Raw genomic sequence first — 24,123 nt, 5'->3', positions numbered from 1 at the left:
TGAGTAAAAAAGCGTAGGGATGTACAGAACATTTTGATGGTGAAACATTCACTATTCAACATTTCAACTTGAAATAGGCCATTTTGAGTGTTTTGAGCTCAAAATACCCTTTAAATAAAGGACCTGTTTCGAGCTCAGGGCAAAATAACCGCATTTCAATCGAAACATTCCGATGTTCTGAGCATCATTTTGGAGGCCTGTTTTCACACCCATCCAGAGAACTGCCACTGTCCATTTCTTGCCACAATATTATCTCACAGACAAACCAAACCATTACTCAAGGAAGGCAAGCACCCAAGTTCTGCCTTTGTCAAATTGAGAATCGCAAAACCAGATAGTTAAAGAAGCAATAGCATAGCTTATTAGACTCAGTACTGAGAAAAGAAAACCACAAAATCAAACCTTCTTTCCTCCTCTCCTAATATATCCTCTTCTTCAAGGGAGGCACAGTATAAGGGCTCTGCCTCCCAGTCCCTTTGAATACATTTTTAATTTGAAATCCCCTTCTTTGCGTTCCCCCTCCCTTCTCCCTCCCCTCAGCCAATGGAGGCACAGTTGCCCATGACAACACTTGATTTGTATGATAACAAGTCAACCAAGAAGCAAGGAGATCTCAAGCCAATTGGATGTCAGTGCCAGAATACCAATCAGCAAGGGAAAAAACAGGCCTCCAAAATGGCGCCCAGAACATCGAAATGTTTTGATCAAAATGAGGGTTGTTCTGCTTTGAGCTCGAAACAGTCCCTTTATTTAAAGGGTGTTCTGTTTTGAGCTTGAAACAGCCTGTTTCGAGTCAAAACAGACCATTTCTAATCAAAACATTTCACTGCTGAAACGTTCTGTACATCCCTAATCATAAATGATTGAAGAAATAAATGAATAAAATAAACAGAAGAGAATCACCGCTTAAAATATGTCTCTTGTGTTCTGCAAAAAGACACATAACATTGGCCTTAGGGGTCTTATAGATTTATTTGTTTAGAGGGTGGGGTGAAATTTGTCCATTGTGGGAATCTATTCCACAGGTGTCTTGCTGAGGAACCTCATCTCTTTTGTTCTTGCCAGCTGTGCTGAAGAAGGGTATCCTGTAGCAAGACATGGTGTGCATGTCCTGAACATGCCTAATCAGAGACCAATTCACCCAGGAACTAGAACGGAAACATTTTATAGGATTGGGATTGAAGCCCTCTAGAATTAACTATTTTCTACACCAGGGATTCCCAACCTGTGGTACTCCAGATAGTGGTGGCTGGTTCGGCCGCCACCATGGGGGCGGCGGGAAGCACCTTTAAGTGTAAATTAGTAGGTGCTTACCTCCCATATTGCCACACCTGGAAGCTCTTCCCATCAGCGCCATGCCACCCAGCACCTAGTGCGGTGGAGGATCGGCTCTGCCACTCAGCTGGTGGAGACCATCTGAGTGGCCAGCATAGAGGCTCCATGCATGTGCCGAGGCCAGCTGTGTGGCGATGCTGTTCCTCCGCCGCAGCGGGTGCAGGGCAGTGCGCCGCTTCTAGGAAGAGCTTTCAGATGCGGATGTATGGGAGGTAAGCACCTACTAATTTACACTTAAAGGTGCTTCCCATCGTCCCCCTGGCAGTGCCTGCACTAGCCGCCGCTGACACCAGAAACAGCAACAACTGAACTACAAATCCAATCATTTGCAGCTACAATTTATTGTGATTGGGGATGATGGGAGTTGTAGTTCAGAAACATCTGGAGTACCACAGGTTGGGAACCCTGTTCTACATGATATTCAGCAAAGCAGTGGCCATGTAAACCTTGTAACAAAATCCTGGTTTGTTGCCCTACAATTAGACTCCATAAATTGATGATGATGATGACCACCACCAGGCGAAGCAAGGCCCAGGTGAAGCAAGAACTGGGTAATCACTTTAATTTCCCTTCTCCAGAACTTATTTGACACCATTTAGCTCATCTGCTTTGTTAATCCGGAGTAATGAATTTGGCATGCCCTTTATTATTTGTGGCAGACTTGTAGTCAGAATTGAATTCCACATCTCCCAGGTTCACAGCCTCAATACACACACAAGCAACTCTGGAGGTGGTCAGTTCCTCACATTGTACCAGGAAGTATTCACTGAGTTTGAAAACTGCAGGAGTTTCTTCTCTGTTGTTCAGACTTCTCCAGAAGTCCTTCATGAAATCAGAATGCCTTGCCCCCTGCTCAGTTCTCTCTAGTAGAGTTCATGGTTCAACCAACCCCTTATGGACTTCTGGGCTGGGACCCCCAAGTTCTGGTTTCATGGGGGGTGGGGGTCAATGGAACATAGAAAACTGTCTTATACCAACTGTTGATCCATCCAGCTCAGTTTGGGCTACAATGACAGGTAATGGTTTTCAAAGGTTTCAGGCAGAAGTCCCTCCCAACCCTACCTGGAAATGACAGGGAGAGAATCTGGGACCTTCGGCATGGAAGCAGATACTCTACCCCTGAACTACGGCCTCATCCTCTAAGAGAAATATCTTACAGCAGACAGTGTTAACATGTAATCACCCATCCAAATCCAAAAGGACCCTGCTTAGTAATGGGGGCAATTCATGCTTGCTACTGCAAGACCAGCACTGATGGAGGAGATGCTCTCCATGGTGCCCTCCCCTGAACGGGTCCACCTTCTCTTCACCCTGCTGCCCATTTATTTATTTATTTATTTGATTTATATACCATCCTTCCAAAATGGCTCAGGGCGGTTCACAACATGATAAAAACAATTAAAACAAATTACCAATTAAAATCAAACTATTAAAACACAATAAAACCAATAAAACATCTAAAAGCCCTGAAAATCAGGGCAACAGTTTAAAACAGTTAATCATTTAAAACTTTGGAAGGCCAGGCCAAAAAGGTAGGTTTTAAGGGCCCTATTGAAGGACAGCAATGATCTCAAATTACGAATTTCTGCCGGGAGTGCATTCCATAGCCCAGGAGCAGCTACAGAGAAGGCCCGCCTCTGTGTCGCCACCAGACAAACCGGAGGCAACTGGAGACGGACCTCCTCAGATGAGCTTAACGTGCGGTGGGGAGCATGTAGAAGAAGGCGCTCTCTTAGACGGGGTGGATTTGATTTAAATCAAACTGATTTAAATCACGATTTAAATCACGATTTAAATCACTAGCAGGGTGGATAAAAATCAAAAAATCCGATTTAAATCAAAAAAATCGGATTTTTTTGATTTAAATCAGATTTTTTTGATTTAAATTGGATTTTTTTTTTATTTTTATCCACCCTGCTAGTGATTTAAATAGTGATTTAAATCGTGATTTAAATCAGTTTGATTTAAATCAAATCCACCCTGCTCTTAGATAACTCGGACCTAAGCCGTTCAGGGCTTTACCAGCACTTTGTATTTTGCCCGGAAACATATCGGCAGCCAGTGTAGCTGTTTCAAAACAGGCATAATATGGTCTCTCTGGGTTACCCCAGAGACCAATCTGGCTGCCGCATTCTGAACTAACTGAAGTTTCCGGACTACGTACAAAGGCAGCCGCACGTAGAGCGCATTGCAATAGTCAAGCCGGGAGGTTACCAATTGATGCACCACTGTTTTGAGGTCATCCTATCTGAGGAATGGACGCAGCTGTCGAATCAGCCGAAGCTGATAGAAAGCACTCCTGGCCATGGCCTCCACCTGAGATACCAGGGTGAGGCCTGAGTCCAGGAGTACTCCCAAACTGCGCACCTACTCCTTCTGGGGGAGTGTAACCCCATCCAGCACAGGGAGATCTAATTCATCCCTCAGATTCTGAGCCCCCACAATGAGCACTTCCAACTGGCTTGGATTAAGCTTCAATTTGTTCTCCCTCATCCAGCCCATTACGGCCTGTAGGCAGGCATTTAGAGAACGAGTGCCATTTCCTGAAGATGAAAAGGAGAAGTAGATTTGGGTGTCATCAGCATACTGATAGCACCCAGCACCAAATCTCCTGATGACCTCACCCAGCGGTTTCATGTAGATATTAAAAAGCATTGGTGACAGAATGGAGCCCTGGGGGACTCCATATAACTGCTCCCGTTTTGAGGAGCAACTGTCACCAAGCTCCACCATATGGAATCTACCCGAGAGATAGGAGCGGAACCACTGCAAAGCAGTGCCCCCTATCCCCAACTCCCCCAGGCGATCCAGAAGGATATCATGGACGATGGTATTGAACGCCGCTGAGAGATCCAGAAGAACCAGCAGAGTCACACTCCCTCTGTCGATTCCCTGGTAAAGGTCATCCATCAGGCCGACCAAGGCTGTCTCAACCCCATATCCAGCCCTAAAGCCAGTTTGAAATGGATCTAGATAATCAGTTTCCTCCAAGACTGCCTGGAGGTGCTGGCCACCATCCTCTTAATCACCTTGCCCAACCAAGGGAGATTGGAGATTGGCCTGTAACTGTCCATCACTAAGGGATCCAGAGAAGGCTTCTTTAGGAGTGGTCTAATCAATCCCTCCTTCAAACAAGGGGGCACCCTGCCCTCCCTCAGTGATGCGTTTATGATATTAACTAGGCCATCAACAATCTCCCTGCTAGATAGAAGCAGCCAAGTCAGGCAAGGATCCAGAGAACAGGTGGTAGGCCTCACCGCCCCAAGCAGCTTGTCCACATCCTCAGGAGTCACAGATTGAAACTGATCCAGTCTAATACTACAAGAGGGATTGCTGGACACCTCCTCCATAGACCCTGCAAAAACAGTGGAGTCCAAGTCGGCCCGAATACAGGAGATCTTGTTTGTAGGGGTGTGCACGGAACTGAGGACGTGCGGTCCGGCACTGGGGTGGGGGGTCCCCTTAAGGGCGCGGGAGGGTTTACTTACCCCTCCCGTCGCTTTCCCCCCTCCGGTGCCCGTATTTCATGGAATAATTTCTCACTATTTTTTTGAGCGCCCCATCTCCAGCGCTCTGCTGCAGCAATTCTTTTAGTAATGGGGCGGTAGGATACCTCCCTGCCGCCGCTTCCCCCGCTTGGCGTGCAGTGCAAAAGGCTTTAAGAAGCCTTGTGTGTCTGCGCGCACACATACTTTCTTGAGTAAACGGAGTGGCAGGATATCTCCCTGCCACCCCTTCTTCTGCTTTGCTGCAAAAGGCTTTTAGAAGTACTAAAAGCCTTTTGCAGCAAAGCAGAAGAAGGGGTGGCAGGGAGATATCCTGCCACTCCGTTTACTCAAGAAAGTATGTGCGCGTGTGTGCACACACACACACAAGGCTTCTTAAAGCCTTTTGCACTGTATGCCAAGCGGGGGAAGTGGTGGCAGGGAGGTATCCTGCCACCCCATTACTAAAAGAATTGCTGCAGCAGAGCTCTGGAGAAGGGGTGCTAAAAAAATATAGTAAGAGAAATTATTCCATGAAATATGGGCACCGGAGGGGGGAAAGCGACGGGAGGGGTAAGTAAACCCTCCCACACCCTTAAGGGGACCCCCCACCCTGAACCACCCAAATCCGAACCGCCCATGTCCAGACCATTCCGGAGGCCTGTAGAATGGCCTCCAGACCGGTCCGGGCACATCACTACTTGTTTGCAAGAAACCCATTAAAGGCATCACAGCAGAATGACCCCAGGGACTGATTTGAAGTAGAAGGAGCAGAAATCAAACTCCTCACAACCCAGGATAGCTCTGCTGAGCGCAAACCTGCAGCCACAATGCGCGCAGACCAAAAGCTCTTTTTTGCCAAACTCACCGCAACCACATAACTCTTCAAATGGGTGACATGCTGTATCCTGTCAGATTCGAACCGAGTTCTCCTCCACTTGAGCTCTAGTTGCCTACCCAACCGCTTCAGCCCCCGCAATTCCTCACTATACCAAGGGGCCATTTTTGCAGCAGGTCGGAAGGGATGCTTAGGAGCAGTCATGTCTACTGCCCTGATGAGTTCCCTGTTCCAGGTTCCCACCAGGGCATCGACAGAATCACCGGCTGCACCAACGTCAAAATCCTCCAAGGCCTTTTGAAATCCCACTGGGTCCAGCAGCCTTTTCGGATGGACCATCCTAATAGGTCCACCACCCCTGCAGGGGTGGATTGCGGCTGTGAGACCAACCTTAACCAGCTAGTGGTCCGTCCATGACAATGGGGAAGCCACTGGATCCCCCACCCACGGAACACCCCCCTGATCCAAACAAAAGACCAAATCGAGTGTGTGCCCGGCAACGTGAGTTGGTTCAGAAACTAATTGGGATAGGCCCATAGTTGTCATGGCCGCTATGAACTCCTGAGCCGCACCAGACAAGCCAGTCCCAAAGTGGATATTGAAGTCCCTCCAGCACTGAAAGTCTAGGAGACTCCAACACCAACTCTGTGACCAGCTCCGTCAGCTCAGTTAGGGAGTCGGTTGGGCAGTGGGGTGGACGGTACACCAACAGAATCCCCAATCTATCCCTAGTTCCCAGCCGCAAAAATATGCACTCGATATAAGTCAGCTGTCTCACAGGGGCCCTGGTAAGGGAAATGGTATTCTTATGGACCACAGCTACTCCACCCCCCACCCACATCCTCTAGCCTGCTCCATGACAGAATAACTTGGTGGGAGAAGCTGAGCCCACACAGGACCACTTGCCTCCCCCAACCAGGTCTCAGTTATACATGCCAGGTCAGCTCCCTCATCCACGATCAAATCGTGGACAATTTTGGTCTTATTCTGAACTGACCTGGCATTACAGAGGAGCAAGGCCAGACTCTGCGGGTCGTTGGGGCTGCTCCCCGAGGCCTGAGAGTTGACAGCGCAGTTGGAAGTGGAAACAGTCACTAAGTTACTACTTTCCCTTCCCCTGTAACGGCCAGCTGCTCTGCCTGCGCCAATCCTTCTATTCCCCACCACAACAGTAATAGCTGCCCCAGAAATGCTGGGTGCACTCCCAGCACCATCCCCCTCAAGAGAGCCCAAACACATATTTGATAAAGGCCTGGCCCAACCCAACCCCCCAGCTCTCAGTCCCACCCTCGAAGGCCCAGCCCCAAAGGCCGGCCCCCTTTGGCGGCCAACTTCGGCGGCTGCCTAGAGGAGGCCCGATCGCTACGCCTTTGGCGAGCTTCTCTGCTTTTGAGCCAACAAGCCCTGAGAGCCACACCTCTCACGTGTAGATTTGCCCTCTTTTCCTGGGTCCAATCCACATGGCCAGCTTGAGGGATAGGGCAAGGCAAGCAGAGGCTGCTACTCCATCTCATTCCTCTCACTGCTCATTCACTTAGAAGGGGAAAGCAAGGAGGAAGCAGCAGCAGAGGGTCAGGGGCCTCAGGGGTTGGCAGTGGGTTCCTGCAGATGTGTGGACCTCAGCAGATGTCCATTGATCCCTAATGCCAATTCTGCTGACCTTGAACCTTAACAACCAAACCTTAACTAGGGAAGGTTTATGTAGGAAAGGGACGGATTCTAGTGGCCTGGCTGAATCTACCATGGTTAACTGCCCGCCCTATTGAGAGTCAGGGAGCAAAATCCACAGACATTCTTTTGCCCTGCCTAAGCCCTCCATGTGGCAGAGCATAGGAGAAATGAAGGATCAAGGACCATGGCCAGATGCCAATGCATGTGCACAAGAGACAACATGATGATAATTGGGGTGCATAATATGCATGAATGCTTTGCCTCATCTGCATGCCATAGAGCTGCCAAGCACATGTGAAGTACATAGGAGCATAGGAAGTTGCCATATACAGAGTTAGACCATTGGTCTATCTAGCTCAGTATTTTCTACACAGACTGGCAGTGGCTACTCCAAGGTTGCAGGCAGGAATCTCTCTCAACCCTATCTTGGAGATGTCAGGGAGGGAGCTTGGAACCTAGATGCTCTTCCCAGAGCAGCTCCATCCCCTGAGGGGAATCTCTTCCAGTGCTCACACATGTAGTCTCCCATTCATATGCAACCAGGATGGACCCTGCTTAGCTAAGGGGACAAATCATGCTTGCGACCACAAGACCAGCTCTCCACCCTATAAGGGATGGCTAAGACCCGAGTTCAAAGCAAAATGTTCTTGGCCTACACCAGGATAAAAGCTAATGAGAGCTCTCTGTGGTGCTGAGCAAGGTCTGGATGATTCAAAAACCCTGTAACAATTCTAAGGTCTGAGGCTTTCCAAAGGGGAATGCAGGCTATGTCTTAGAGCTGGAGAAGATCCCCACCCTTAGAATGAAGGCAGTTGCCTTTATCTGTTCCCTGCTCTGTAGCCCAGGATGCAGCATCCTGCTTAATCCAATCTTGAGGTGATGACATTAGAGCCAGAGCCAGAGCCAGGCAGTATTACCCCAACAAAGCAGTTCTATTATGGCAGGAGACTGAACTCTCTTAACTTCAGCATTGTCCAAAAGGGTCCCATTTGTGGGATCGTGAGTACAGTTTGGCACCTCCACAGTTCAGAAAGGCAGAGTTCTGTGCTGCTCTCTATGGACCCACACAGCCTCCACTAATCCCAAGCTAAGGCACACGTGCAAGTAAGGTAGACTGCACCCATAGCTAGTCTCCCATGCTTTCTTTGAGGGTGCCTCAGGAGGAAGTGCTCCTGTGTCTTCCTGGGATATTTCCTGTGCTTCTAGTGGAGCCCTGATGTGTGGGGTAACTCTAGGATAGGGACTACTTACACACAGGCTGAGCCCCTTGCTGCGGAGGTCTGCCTGCACTGAACACCACCGTGATGCCAGTGACTACAGGCAGTTCTCAGAGGCTGCAGAGCTGTTTATTTCAGTGTTTCCCCTGTGCTGAGAGCACTCCCCATCCTTGACCCTCTCAGCCTGTGTCCTCTCCAAACGTAATGTAATGGTTCCCTGCAAAAGAAAAAGTAATCAACTACTTTGGGTGGTGGTGGTGGTGGTGGAGGGCTAATATCCTATAGGATTCTGTAGGGGGTGAGATGAAGGCTAGTATTTTGGAAGGGGTTTCAAGGCCCCTCTCCTGCTCCCTGTTACAAGCAGCCCCAGTTACAAGAACAGCAAGTTTGACTACTTACATGACCAGGGGCTCCCTGCTGCCGTTGGCTGGCTGTTCCGCACAGGCATGGAATGTGCCCTAAGTGGATGTCGTGCTTTCCTAAGTAGCTTCACTCCCAGCCTCAGATATTCCCTCTGCTATCATCTGCACTGAGTGGCTCATAAAGCTTGGAGCATGTTCCAGCTCAGATGAGCTCACCCGCCTAGCAGCCAATGGCTTGCCTTAACCCTTCCCTTGCTGGAGCGCCAGTACATGGGATGAGCTGCAGCACAAGCCTTTGTGTAGAAAACCACGGCTGCACACTGCACAGGAGGATGTTCAGGGCTTCATGGTACAGCCTGGACAAAGGAGGGCGCATCAATAACATTGTGGGGAGTGGCTCTGAGGAATCAGGATTATTGAACCTGAGCACACGTTCTCTGCTTCTTTGCAAGTGATCCAAATCATGACATTCCCCATGTAACCACACATTCGTCTTTCATGTTTATAAAATGAGAACAAAGTTGATTCCTGTTTCACATAGCCGGCTAGAGTATGTGAGCTTTTGTGATGAAAAAGCATAATGGTTTAATGAAATACAAATGGGGAAATCTGTTTCAACTGACCATTTCTGGAGTGGAGTCAAGCAGTTCTGTCTAGATCTCAAAAAACAAAACAAAACAAAATAAAATGATTGAGCTCTTCATAACCAAACTTTCTCAAAGTCCAAATTACGATTAGCATATTTTGACTAATTTTGGAGATATCTCCTTTTTCCTTTTTTGTTTGTTTGTTATTAATAGTCAATTGTATTTCCATTACATTGTACAAAATGTAATTTATTATTATTTTATTTATTTATTTAATACATTTCTATACTGCCCAAATGCAAGTTCTCTGGGTGGTTTACAAAACAATAAATATAGCCAATACAAGAGTAAAACATTTCAACAATTAAAATTAAAAAGTTAAAACTATTAAAACAGTATCTAATTAAAAGGCTGGGTGAACAAATGCGTCTTGACTGCCCTTTTAAAAGTTGTAAGAGATAATAACGAGGAAGGTGGAAAACATATACAAAATTTGGGGACATTGTCTTTCTTCCCCAATCCCTGTCCAGCTCAAGCTTAGGGTTCAACAACTCAGAAGAAAGAAAGAGGGGGAAAGTAGGTGGAAAGTATTAATGTACCTGTTCAGATATTAACACTTCCTTTATTTCATTGACCCCTAGGGGAGAAGCATTTCAAGAAAGGTTGCCAAAAGCATTTGAATGCTTCCTGAGAGCCCTTAAAAAAATGTTATCCAGCATCAATAAGTAGAAACATTTCCACTCCCCAAGTCCCAAGAAGTTTTTTTTTTTTAGTTTTCCGTAAAATATGATGCATTCAGACTTGTATTTCATGAAAGTTCAAATTACTGGAAAATAGTCCAATTTTAAATAGAGAACAGAGTAGAAGCTACAAGGGCCACCTAATGGCGCAATGGGGAAATGACTTGACTAGCAAGCCAGAGGCTGCTGATTCGAATCCCCACTTGTATGTTTCCTAGACTATGGGAAACATCTATATCGGGCAGCAGCGATATAGGAAGATGCTGAAAGGCATCATCTCATACTGCAAGGGAGATGGCAATGGCAATCCCCTCCAGTATTCTACCAAAGACAACTACAGGGGTCTGTAGTCACCAGGAGTCGACACCGACTCGAAGGCACACTTTACCTTTACCTAGAAGCTACAAATTGAACACAGAAGTAGATTTACACACATAATAATTACTTCCTGCTGCAAAGTTCTGTTACAGGAAAAGCCCATTGGAAATATAATTTTACTTTCTCTGCATTATCAGCTGTAAGCAGAATGTCTTCCTTCTAGTTTGGCCAGTTGCATTGGGTGTTCACACATTTTCAGGAAAATTCTATACTGTATCAAATGTAGCTGAAGACAAAGAGATGAGAAAAGATACCCTTCCTGAGCAAGGTTGTCCTTAGTCCCTCCATTTTTATGGGTAGGAAGATCATCCAATGATTGTCTGTAAAGGCATTTATTTCATACCCATTGCATCTCATACGATTCTCAACAGCAAGAAGGGAACTGTATTTTACTGTCTATTTAACTATAATGACTGCTCTCATTTACCTTGTCCCCAATTTATAATCCACTGAGAAAGCATTTGAGAAAAGATGGGTGCATTTTATTCATCTGTTAAAACACTCTTGGGGAGTTTTTATTGTAAGCTGCCCAGAGACACAAGTTTTGGGTGGTATAGAAATATTTTAAATAAAATAAAATAAAATAAAAAGAGAGAGTCTGAACTGGGATAGAGAGGGGAGAAGATTTGAGCTCCAGGACTGAGTACCAAAATTTGGCAGCAGTAGAAGAATTCTGCCTGCAGAGCACTGTGAGAGGTGTAAGGAAAGTAGAGACGAGTGACTGGACCATTCCACATACAAATATATATGTATTTAATGTGTAACCCTCTCTGAGCTCTGGGGATGGGACAAGGTATACACAGAAAGAAGTGTTCCGTCCATGTATCCCTCCACAGGTTAAACACAGCCAGTGACAGTCCCTCCAGAATATCTGCATATGACTTGCACTGAAAGCTCAGCTGCAAGTGTTTGGGGACTTTTGGGCACCACAGAGGCAGCCCATTACCAGGCAATGGATCAAGCTGATGTCCTGACAAGAAGAAGAGATAGAGGAGCTACGTCACTGGAAAAAGCTGAGGTGATCCATCTCAGTGGCCATCATAAACATCCCTGGACAAACTGTTGCCTCCAGAACAGACCAGCCTGCTTCATGGACATAGGTTTCATGTCATCACCTGAGCAAAGTTCAGGTACAGACTACCAGCCAATTAATATATTACAGTCAACATGTAGGAATCTTTGATCATGCTTCTACATGGTAGCAGTGGCTGCCACCTCTAAAAACCACTAACTGCATGGATCAGATGTGCCCTCTTTGTTTGGAGGGTCTCCAGACTAGCACCTACTAGACTCCAGGTCAACCACACATAACATGACTATTGGCTCCGTTGCACAGTGCTGTGAAAAGCCTGAGCCTGTGCTGTAGACATATTATAAAGGCTCTTCATATGACTGGCTTGGGCAGCTACTGCCACCTCGTGGTCAGAAGTGAAGCAAAACAACAACTGGGCTGGGTCTGGAGAGGGTGGGGACTTTTCTGCACTGTGGACCTACAGCTGGGAATGAGTGTAGCATCAGTGTATTTGAAGATTCAGCTAGGGGGGTAGCATATAGGGGTGTGCATGAATCACTTTTTGAGATTAGATTCAACCTTGAATTGAATTGCAAAAATCTATTATATTAATTCTTCTGGGTGTGCCTTGGAATGTGCGTCCCAGAGCCCAGCTGATTGGCTGGGCGGAGGATGCACCTGATTGGCTGAGGCACACTCAGGAGGACTGGTTGCCGCCGCAGCGGCCCAGCCATGGAGGCCAGAGGTGGTGGGCCTGGCTGAGCCACGGAGGCAAGGCCCAGGAGGGGGGAAAGAAAGTGGGGAGGAGAGGTGTCTGGGCCTGGAAGCAGAGACTGGGGCAGAAGTGGGGGGGGGGGAGAGGTAACCACCGGCCCCAAAGAGCACACAAATGCTCTGTGCGGGGTCAGCTAGTTTGAATTAATTCCTCAACCCAGCTGACCACTGCTGACAGTGAATCAAATCAAAAATCTGCAAAAAAATTTGTGATTTGTCCATAGGCAACAATGGGGAACTCAAATCACCCCATTGTTCCCCTAGGGACACCAAAGTGGGTTGGGTGGTGGGCCTGATGGGTGCTACCTACCACCCATCCCACCAAAGAAATGGGCAAGCGGGCAAATTTTTAAACCCCCCCCCCAGAAAACCCCATAGGATCCTATGGGGGTTTAGGTTAAAAAAAATTTTTAGCCACCTGCTTGCCCACCTCTTTGGTGGTTTGGGCGGTAGGTAGCACTCATCACGCTGTACCACCCAGTGCATGTTGGTGTACCTATGACCTACCCATGGGGGACAATGGGGTGATTTGAGTTCTCCATTGTTCCCTATGGGTGAAACAAGCAGAGTGCACAAATTCTGCAACACTGCCTTGAAAAACACTGCAGAACAGTCCCTCAGACAGTCCCTCCCAACACAGAACTACACATTTTTACCAAACACACAGTCGAAAGAGGGCAAAAAAACCAACAAAAAACCCCAACCCCAAAATAAAAATCACTGACCCAGAATCCAGTGTCAGTCACAGGGCCTGCACTACAGTAATATCAATGGCACAAGTTGCTCTCACACACAATTATGTCTCCATCTGACTTGCAACAGCTGCCACAGCACAACGGCACCCTTAGCAGCCTGCAAGCATAGCCATAAGCTCAACTACATCACAGAAATCACCAAGAAATATCACACACACACAGCTGAGCTGCCCTGTCCATTTCTCGCCACAACACCATCTTACAAGCAGACCAAACCAAAACCACAACTTAAGGAAGATAGGCAGGCACCCAAGCTCTGACTTCAATCAATCAGTTTTTATTACAGCTGTTGGCCAGCCAAGAAATAAAAATCAGAATAACAAATATAACTAATATACACAAATAGTAACTGATAATAAAAGACAATAAAACAGTATACAAGCATCCAGGATAGATTACTTAAAAACAGTAAAATAGCTCCTAAAATTGAGACCTTAATCTCATAGCAATATAAAAAATAATTTGGCCACCACTTTTGTGATAAGTTCTGACTTTGTCAATCTGAGATCCAGCAAGCCCAGATAGTTATAGCAGTAATAGATAGCACAGTATTATAATATACTCAGTGCTGAGAAAAGAAAACCACAAAATTAAACCTTCCTTGATTCCTTCCTCCTCTCCTGATGTAAGGGCTCTCTCTACCTCTCAGTCCCTTTGAATACATGTATATATTTATTTGTTTATTCAGTTTTATACCTCCTTTCATAAGACATCCCAAGGCATCCTAAGTTTACACAAGTTAAAACTCAGTAAAACTCCATAAAATCACATTTAAAACCTTAAAATCAGTTAAACAATAAAAACCACGTTTTAAACAACACAATAAAAATACAAGCAGAAGCAGGAAAGCTGAGAGACCCAGCAGCCCCTAAGGGGTAAAAGCGCTGAACAAATAAAAAGGTCTTTAGTTGTTTTTTTAAAAGCAGCCACAGATATCGAAGAGTGGACATTCACTGGGAGAGCATTCCAGAGCCTGGGGGCAACAAAGAGAAGGCCCTGTTCTTTGTGCATGACGATTTAGCCTCTCTCAGCATCGGCATATGGCGCAAAAGCCCCTCTGACAATCTTTTTGTGTGGGCAGAAACCCTTGAGAGCAGGTGGTCCTTCAGGTATTCAGGATCCAAACTGTTAAGGGCTTAAAAGTAACAACCAGCACCTTGTATTCAGAAACAAAAGGCAACAGTGCAGTTCTTTCAAAATAGTTGTCATATTATCTGAGCGAGCAGTTCCAGAGATAACCCTGGCAGCTTCATTCTGCACCATTTTGAAATCCCCTCCTTTTTTGTTCCCCCTTTGTCAATCTGAGATTCAGCAAAACAGTTATAGCATTAATAGCACAGCATATACTCAGTGCTGAGAAAAGAAAACCACAAAAGCAAAACTTAGTTCCTTCCTCCTTTCTCCCTCTTTTCATGATGTATCCTCTTCTTCATAGGGGCTCGGGCTCTCTTTCTCTCTCTCTGCCTCCCAGTCCCGAATATACATTGTGAAATTCCCTCCAAAAGTGTTTTGTTTTCCCTCCCTCCTCCCTATCCCTAGCCAGTGGGGGCACTGTTGCCTATGCCAGCACTTGATTTGTATGGCAACAAGCCAACTAAGAAGCAAGGAGATCACAAGCCAATCGGAAGTAAGTGCCAGAAAACTAATCAGCATGGCGGTGGGGCGGGGGGGGGGGACACACACCTGCCAAAGTGGCCATGTGAATGGCACAAATCAATCTGTGCGGAATGAGGGCTGATTTGACTTGACCTTGAAACAGTCCCTTCATTTAAGGAATGATTCGATTCACAGTCAAATCAGCAAATTGACCCCCGATTCAACACAAATAGATTCACACATGAATCAAATTGCACATGCCTATTAGCATATCCTACAGCCATTCTCCCCATGGCTTTGACCCAACAACATTTGCAGAGGAAGATATCCAAACCCGTCAAATAAGAGGCTGAGGTTCAGCTAGGTCGGACAGCAAGGGAGCCAGGCAGGATTGGATCTTCCACCTTTAAGAACAATTTTGCTCACCAGGTCCTGCACCAGTAAACTGTCCCCTACAAGACAAATAGCATTTTAAGGGGGGAGGGCATATATCAGAAGAACTGTGCCGGGTGGTGGGGGGAATGCAAACCCCCTATAGCTTGTCTCTTTCTTTTGGGGAGACACTCCCAACATCCTTTAACAACTGATCTGAGAGTCCTATTCCTTTAGAGTCAATCATGGATCTCCTACCTTTCATATAGTTTGGCCTTTATGATGGAGAAGGCAGGGAAAGGAGGCTTACTCCACTCTAAACACACTATGAGAAATAAAGCACTCAGCTGCAGGACACTTACCACTTACCACTCCACTCTAAACACACTATGAGAAATAAAGCACTCAGCTGCAGGACACTTACCTTTTCACTGTTGCAGCTGCTGACACTGCCTCCTGCTGCTGGGAGAGAGAGTGTCCTGCAGCCAGGTCCTGAGACTGAAGCAACGCATCTCAAGTAGCCAGCTGCAGGAGCTTCATCCTCCCCCCCAAAAAAAAGAAAGAAAAAAAGAAAGGAGGGGGCAGAGGCAGATTTAGAGTTAGCGTGTGGTCTTGCTTTATTTTTGGGCCTCTCCCTGAACCCAACCCCCTCTTGGCTGTACCTAAATAAAGCAAGATACCTATCTTGATTGCTCTTGTAGTCTGACTTTTTTTTTTTTTTTTTGCAGACCACTTGTATGACGCATGAATGGAAAATGGAAGAATAAAAATAACTTTCTCTGGAAAAAGGACTGGCGTCACTCTCCAGTTGATTGTTGAAAGCAAGCCTGGAGATATGGAGAAAAATACTGGGGGTGGGGAAATCCAGGAAGGAATAGCCACAGACAGAGTTAGCAACCACTCATTTAGCTATGTAAACCATTATTAATTATTAAATTATTATTATTATTAGTAGTAAATAATAATAATAATAATCATCATCATCATCATCAACAACATACTGCTTTTCAACAAACCTTCTGAAAGTGGTTTACATAGAAAAAGATAATAAGGAAGATGGTTCCCTGCTCAATAGTCTAAAAAAGAAACACAAAGGAAGACACCAGCAACAGCCACTGGAGGGATGCTGTGCTGTGCTGGGGCTGAATAGGGCCAGTTGCTCTCCCTTGCTTGATAGAAAGAGACTCACTGGTTTGAATGGTGCCTCTTTGCCCAGTTAGCAGGGGACCATATGAATATCACTGTAATATACTGTTAGCACTAATGCTGCAATCAGTGGCACAAGGTGGACAAGCATGAGGAGAACTAGCAGTGATCATGATCACATATTCATCCACCAGTTCTCTGGCATGCATGTGAGCACAGGCACACACAAATGTGAAAATGGGTTCTTTTTGCCTTTTGTTTTTTCAAACCAAACCTCAGCTTTGGTGACAGTTGTTGCTGCTCTTGAGGAAGTCATTCACCCAACTGTCCCTCCCTCATTCTTTGAGGGTATGCATGCCTGAGCAAGGAGTAGGGGTATGCGAGCCAACTCGAATTGAGCTGGGCTCAAGTTTGAGCCGGCTCGGCTCGAAGGCCTGCACTTGAGGTGGACCGGCCCCATAAAGAGTGTAGCTGGGCCGAGCTCGGGTCGAGCAAGGAGAGCAGAACAGAGATTGTAGCCAGACAGGCTAGGTATGAGGCAGGGGCACAGATCAGACCACTCTGAAAATGTGGATGTGGCGTCTCTCCCACAGACTTATGAAGCAGGCTGCTGCTGCTGCTTGCTGCTGCTGGAAGAGCTATGTACAGCAGCCGCTGAGCAAGCCTCCACACCAGCTTTGCTGACAGAGGCGGGGGGGGGGGAGCTGTGGAAGCCTTCAGCAACTATCCCCCCCCCACCAGTGAAGATGCCACTGCCTTGCCTCAGTGTGTTTACTCTCAGCTCTCTCACACCAAAACATTATTCTCCTCCACAACTCTCTTGAAGAGGACGAGAGGGCGGGGCAGTGAGAGTGTTTTGCTTGACAGAGAGATTTAAGCTTGGTTCAGACTTAAAGAGTGCACCTGCAAGTCTGACCCCCAGCCCTGATGCGCCAGGAAGCCATCTAGCCCAACTCCTTGCTCAGAGCAGAAATTTTGGACATGAGTATGTAGTCATTTTTAGGATATAAGGCCAAGGCAAGAAATAATACTCACATTAGTGCATTGCTGTTCCCTTCTTTTCCCCACACACCTCTAAAATTATTGCCTGATCATTATCTGACCCAGTTTATCTCTCCACCAGTCTCAAGATAAACAGCATATATACAGGAAAGGATTGCCAGAAGCCTCTCCCCCTGCTGTTAGTACGGATGCTTATGCCACTTTCCATACAAAGCATCAAGAAAGCTTGGCATTTTACCAGAAGTCGGCTGCTGATGTCTTTCCTTGAGAGACTATTGAAGAGATTAGTTGCTATTTCTGGTGATCATGAGAGACAGTATACAGGAAGTGAAGGCAGACTCTGAAAACTGACCTTGACATGATATCATGGGGTCCCAGACATTCCATTTGCTATCCTAGATGCCAGCTTTCCCAGCCTCATGGGCATGCCAGCCACAGGTCTCCACTGCCACCTCCATTGTCTCTCTTCTGCCCATTTTGTTGCTAATTTCACTCCATGACCTGATGCAGCAGTGTCCCAAGACCTCAGTGCCCCACTGCATGCTGCTTTACCCCTTGCAGGTGGATGCACACACACACTTGGCTCCAACTCCTTGTTCTTTGTGGTGGTAGTATGCCGTGGTGTGCCCTCCTTCACCTCCTTCCTCACACACCACTGGACTGCCACCAAAAAGACAGGGAGGAAGTAGAGAAGGAAAGGACCGTAGAGTGTCTCTGGTCCTCTACTGCCCGTTCCTCATTTCTTCTGCTTTCTCCCCCTTTCCATAGCCAGCCCAGCACACAAAGGAGGAAGTGGTGATGGGAAAGGAGGGGGAAAGGGAGGGAGGAGAGGAGGAGGATCATAATCTCAGACCAGCTGTTGGCCACTTCTTGGCAAAGAGCTGCTCCAATGGTGGGTGGTAGAGAGAGGCAGATGGGGTGGCATGGGTGCTGGAGACATCTTGGTGTCCTGCCAGTACCCCAGTACCCCCGCCTGTCTTACCTTGCCCCTGGATGGATGATGGCATTGATCCAAGTTAGCGTGCCAAGGTCCAGGCTCAGCTGATGCCACCACAATAATCATAATCACCACCACCATGGAGAAGAAGAACGCTTGTCTCCCCCTTTTTTTTTTATTGGCAGTGGTGGCAGTTATTCCTGGGCCTAGCTAGCCCCTAGCCAGAATGGGCACACTGTTGCAGGTTGATGTTATCAACCTGTGCCAGTGCACCAGAGTTCATCAGACTTCAGCTTGAAAGCAGAAGAGGAGATGGGTCAGACCAGAAGAGATCTTTGAAATTCTCACCAGACATCCTAAAGAGATGTATATTTCAGTGTTGGTCAGAGAATCCTCCCTTAAAATGCTGCACTGATGACATCTTATAGAATCACAGAATGCTAGAGTTGGAAGGAACCTGGGAGGTCTTCTGGTCCAATCCCCTGCTTAGTGCAGGGATCTGCTACAATATCCCTTGCAAATGGCTTACTCTTGGGAAATATCTAGAGGAGGAGGCAGGCTGCACTACTGCAGAACAGTAATTACAGCTCTCACCCCACTTTGGCTGCACCACAGGCACAAGCACGTTACCACATTATGGACTAGATTAATAATACTGGTTTTCCTGACGATTACTATTAATTTTTATTTATTTTTTCTGGTTTATACCGGTGCATTTGGGGCTAGCTCTCTTTCATTTCAAGTTACTATACTTTTATCATAACAATAACAAAACCAAAACCAACAACAAAACCACCACCACCACCACCACCACCACCACCACCACCACCTAAGTGTTGCATGGATTGACTACAAGAAGGCCTTCAACTCATTACCTCATACATGGATACTAAAATGTTTAGAAACAACTGGTGTCAGCAAAAACATTCAGATATTTATTTAAAAAGCAATGAGCATGTGCAATGCACAGTTAACAATCAATGGCGAGACAATTGGACAGGTTAGCATTAGAAGAGGTATTTTCCAAGGGGACTTACTATCCCCTCTGTTGTTTGTAATCGCCATGAATCCACTTTAACAAATACTAAACAAAACAGGCCTCGGATACCAAATATCTAAAACATCAAGTCAAATCAACCATCTGCTGTACATAGACGATTTGAAGTTGTCTGGAAAGTCCCAATCAGAAATCGAATCACTGCTAAACACTGTCCTTATATTCAGTAGTAGTGATATAGCAATGGAGTTTGGACTAGACAAGTGTGCTGCATTAATAATGAACAGAGGGGGAAATAACAAAAACAGAAGGAATAGAACTGCCCAATGGAAGCAACATCAAGAACCTGGAAGAGAAAGAACATTACAAATACTTGGGCATTCTCCAGGCTGATAACATCACACACACTGAAGTTAAAAGAAAAAATTGAAGTGAATACATCAGGAGAGTTAAAAAAAAATGCTAAAGTCCAGACTCAATGGTGGGAACACTGGGCTATATCCATTATTAGATACACTTCAGGAATAATAGACTGGACCCAGGCAGAGCTAGAGATGCTAGATCGAAAGACCAGGAAAATAATGACCATCAATCATGCTCTGCACCCCTGCAGTGATGTCGATAGGCTATACCTCCCTCGCAGCTCAGGTGGAAAAGGAATGCTGCAAGTCCATCAAACAGTAGAGGAGGAGAAAAGAGGCCTTGAAGAATATATCAAGGACAGTGAAGAAGATGCACTTAAAATGGTCAATATGAGAAACTATTCAACACCAATGAAACAAAGCAGGCCTACAAGAAAGAACAAGTCAAGAAACAAGCAGAAAAATGGAAAAAGAAGCCACTGCATGGTCAATATTTGCACAATATAACTGGAAAATTAAACATCACCAAGACCTGGCAGTGGCTTAAGAATAGCAACTTGAAGAAAGAAACAGAGGGTTTAATACTGGCTGCACAATAACAGGCACAAAGCACAAATGCAATTAAAGCAAAAGTAGAAAAATTATTTATTTATTTACTTACACAATTAGACAGGTGTTATTGACTAGTTTGTTTTATCCAGACATCGAGTCCATCCCAAGGACCTGGGATGGCTGGATTTTATTGTCAGTGTTGTTGATGCTGTTATAGATATCATCGCAGAATATAGGCTGTTCCCAGTAAAGTTGCTTTTTGTAATTGGCTGATGGTGATTTCTGTGGCCCCTATGGTGTTGAGGTGCTCTTCAAGGTCTTTTGGAACTGAACGCTGGGCGCCAATTAACACTGTGATTATTTTGGTTTTTTCTTCCACAGCCTTTCAATTTCAATTTGTAGATCTTTGTATTTGGTGATTTTTTCTATTTCGTTTTCTTCTGTTCTGCTATCACCTGGTATTGTTTGACTGTCTGTTTGTAGTTGAAAGTCCCATAATATTTTTCCATCTTCATTTTCTACAACTTTTTCAGTTTTATGGTCCCACCAATTTTTGGAACAGCCTATATTTTGTGATAATATCTATAATAATAACAACAATATTGATAATAAAATTCAGCCATCCCAGGTCCTTGGGAAGGACTCGATGTCTGGATAAAACAAACCAGTCAATAACACCTGTCTGACTGTGTAAATAAAAAATAATAATAAAGTTTAAAAAATGATATGGGGAAAGGTGGATCCAAGATTGTGATGCTGATTCCACATTTTGATGCTGATTCCAGGTATTTTCAGAATTTATTGACATCTCTACTTCCACTGATTGTTCTCTCTTTTTCCAGGAGCTGCGTCATCCAAAGAGGTAGGAAACTGAACCAAAAGGCCACACTCATACTACTTGCTTGTACAGGGGAACACATACTGGGTGTGAAATCCTCCTGGACTGATTGAAACAGTCTAGATGTATCTTCTAGGAGAGAGAAAAATCTGTATGGAGTTTCCATGTTGCTGTAGCCTAAAAGCTTAATGGGGGACCAGTAGGAAGCCTTGCCAGTCATATGGTAGCATCAGGAGAGTTTCCCATTTCATGGACAGATTTTTAATACTAGTTGGTGTGCATCTGCTTCTGGTGCAAGATATATTCTTCTTCTTTTTATTAATGCAAAACATGTGATTTGTGCACAGCAACATCATCCAGTAAAATAGTAGCCAGCAAAGGAGTGTTGGTGTTAACTTTTTAAATCCCCTAGCTTTGGGACAAAGATTCAAGTACCTTTGAGACTTGTCAACAACAGTGAGCTTCTCTTCCCAGTAAAATGTGAAGCACCTTTGGATGCAGGAGAAGGAAAGCAAAGCAAATACCGGAGGTTATGAAACATGAGTTGGACACCAGGTGGTGGTGTTGCTCCACTAAGAGGTTTCTAATATGGCTGGGATGGAGAGTGCAGGACAGGCCAACCTGCCCAGAGGGCTACTTGGTCTGAACAATGCCTTGGCCTTGCACTGTCCTCCCTATGCAGGATGGCAATGCAACTGAGATGCAGAGGTTTGACCAAAACAAACAAACAAACAAACAAACAAACAAACAAACAAAGTCAGTGAAGATCAGGCCACTCCCAATAGCTATCCCAGCTAGCAATGCCTACTCAGAAGCTCTGCTTCAGGTGACTCCAAATGGTTAGATCCCAAGGGAACAGAACCCAACAAAACATGTTAGGAAAGTTTCAGAGGAAACCTAATGGTGGGTGGAATGGGCTCGATGGAAATGATTTATTTCGTCCCTCAAATCTGACAATAAATTGCCTGCCTCAGTGTGGGTGGGTGAGCTACCTGACTGCTAATGCTAAGGTCCCACCAGCTGCATTATTCTGTACTAGCTTAACCCGCACAGAGCATCTGCACGCTAGTACTTGATTGCTCCCCTCACCCCCTTCCATAGCCCTCCTCACCTCAGAGATCTCTCCACCTTCACCGGAGTCACACTTCTGCTCCTCCTCCACCATCCAGTTGCTTCCATCCCCCTCACCCCTCTTGGTCACTCCTCCATTCCTTTACTCCCCTCTGCACCCCTCTTGGTTGCAGCTGTAGCACTGTGGCACCTATTGGCCAAGATGCAGCCCCCTGTCCCCAGAGACCTCCTCACCATCACCCAAGTCCTCACTCCTTCTCCTCTCCACAGGAGCAGCAGCCGCAGCCGCAGCAGCAGTTAATCAGGCTCTTCCTTGCTGCCACCACCGCCAGTTGCTTCCATCCACCTTACCCCTCTTGGTCACTCCTCCATCCCTTTACTCCATCCCCCTCACTCCTCTTGGTTCTGGCTGCTGTGCTGCTGGCACTTATTGGCCAAGCTGAAGCCTCAGAACTGAACCCCAGAGACTTCCCCACCCTCATCCGAGCCCCTCTCCTGCTCCTTCCCACAGGAGCAGCAGCGGCTGACTGGGCCCTTCCTCACTGCCGCCACCGCCATGGCTGCTCCTTCCCTTCAGGCTGCTGACAGGCCCAGACCTGTCCCTTACCTGCCGACCTGTCTCCCTCCCCCAATGGCCTTAGTAGACCCAAACAGCAGCAGTGGTTGACAGGGCCTTTCCTTGCTGCCAATAGGTGCCGCTATGGCTGCCTGTTCCCCTCAGGCCACTGACAGGCTCGGGCCTACCCACCTCCCTTCCTACTTCCTTGCTCCCCCTCCCTTCTTTTTCCTCTCTTTCTCTCGTCTGTCCCCTCTGTCTTTCTTTCCCTCCCTTCTCCCTCCCTCCCTCCCTCCCTCTTTTCCTTCCTTCCCTCCCTCCCTGAGTTAACAGATCTTGTTCTTCTTGTTTCCTCATCTAATTCATGCAACAGCAGCCTCCTTCTCCTGAAGAGGCTCTTTCCTCCTGCCCTGTCACCACGGTGCTTCTGCTCGTGAACTCTCACACGATCTACCACACACAGGATTAGCCACGGTTACGCCTTAGAGAATTATATATATAGATTACTCTCCTAGCTAAGCAGCCCAGGTCCAGGTGAGGTTTTCTGAGTGATACAAGGATTTATCCTGTCATTATTTTATTCGGAAGTTTGTAACCTGCATAACAAAAATATGCCCACTAAATCTGATCGCAAAATATGGATAAAGTACCTCTGCAATCATTATTATACACCAACAATAGACTGATCCTTTTGAATATCCCTAGGGGTTTATTTAATTCCAGCAGTACCTGGCAATAGATCCATGCCTGGCTTTTCAAACACCACCTTCTCTTTCCTGATGACTGTGGATGATTCATAACCCAGGTGGCTAGATACAAGGGAGGACTGGCCCCCTGTACCTTTTCTAGTTGTGCAGACGCAGATCTTCTTACTCCACCATCACAAGACACACCTGCCAAATGTCTTCTATACAGCTGTTCAAGGAAGATAAGTCTTCCCTTCTTGTATGCTTGCTGCCTGAAAGCCCACTCACACCTAGGCCTACAAATGAACAAGCAGCCATGGTCTGTTTTCTAAGTAGTCAGCTTAATCAGTTGATTGCAATTAATGTCCATCTGGTCCTTTACAGATGAGAAAATCCATAATTTCCAGCCTATTTGACTATTCACAGAATGCCATCCTCTCCCTGCTGTAAAGTTCTTCCGCTGCAAGACCCAGGCTCCTCTTATTACTGATGGGAAGGGGAAGTAGCTCAGCAGTAGGGCAGATCTGGTGGCTCATGTGCCTTTAAAGCTTGAACTTGGACATCTGGCATGGGGGGCGGGGAATGCCAGATATACAACACAGCAGGATTTGAGATATGCTGCCTAGGAGACTATACGATGTTAGATGGGGTCATTTGCCTGGTGGGCTACACATATGGGTGGCTCCTGATCTCTGTGGTGTGAATCTTGCATTTTTCATTAAAGTCACATTTGCTATGTTGGTTTGGTCCTACAGAGCAATACAATACCTTGATTAGAGCCATGTTGTGTTTGAAATGCAGGATGCAATTTTTTTAAAAAACAACAACACTACAGAGGTTGCTCTATACACCCC

The 24,123-nt window shown here is 46.2% G+C and overlaps 1 protein-coding gene across 5 annotated transcripts in view; it reads right to left on the bottom strand.

The window, feature by feature from the left end:
- The window catches only part of PIRT (phosphoinositide interacting regulator of transient receptor potential channels), a 32,762-nt gene extending 9,230 nt beyond the window's left edge, over positions 1-23,532 (bottom strand). For 2 of the 5 annotated variants that reach the window (XM_053288421.1, XM_053288423.1), the window contains exons 1-2: positions 8,946-9,070; positions 8,581-8,763 (exon numbers count right to left, since the gene is read on the bottom strand). The gene's annotated coding sequence lies outside the window, so the exon portion shown is untranslated. Of the gene's footprint in view, positions 1-8,580; positions 8,764-8,945; positions 9,081-23,476 lie in introns of those variants that run through there. The other 3 variants (XM_053288422.1, XM_053288420.1, XM_053288419.1) reach the window with 3 other exon arrangements.
- Between the last annotated feature and the right edge of the window lie 591 nt (positions 23,533-24,123).

Source organism: Hemicordylus capensis, chromosome 2, assembly GCF_027244095.1.
Source record: "Hemicordylus capensis ecotype Gifberg chromosome 2, rHemCap1.1.pri, whole genome shotgun sequence".
NCBI lineage: Eukaryota > Metazoa > Chordata > Lepidosauria > Squamata > Cordylidae > Hemicordylus > Hemicordylus capensis.
The sequence above is the reverse complement of the archived record's forward strand: the minus strand, read 5'-3'. Positions and strand labels throughout refer to the sequence as shown.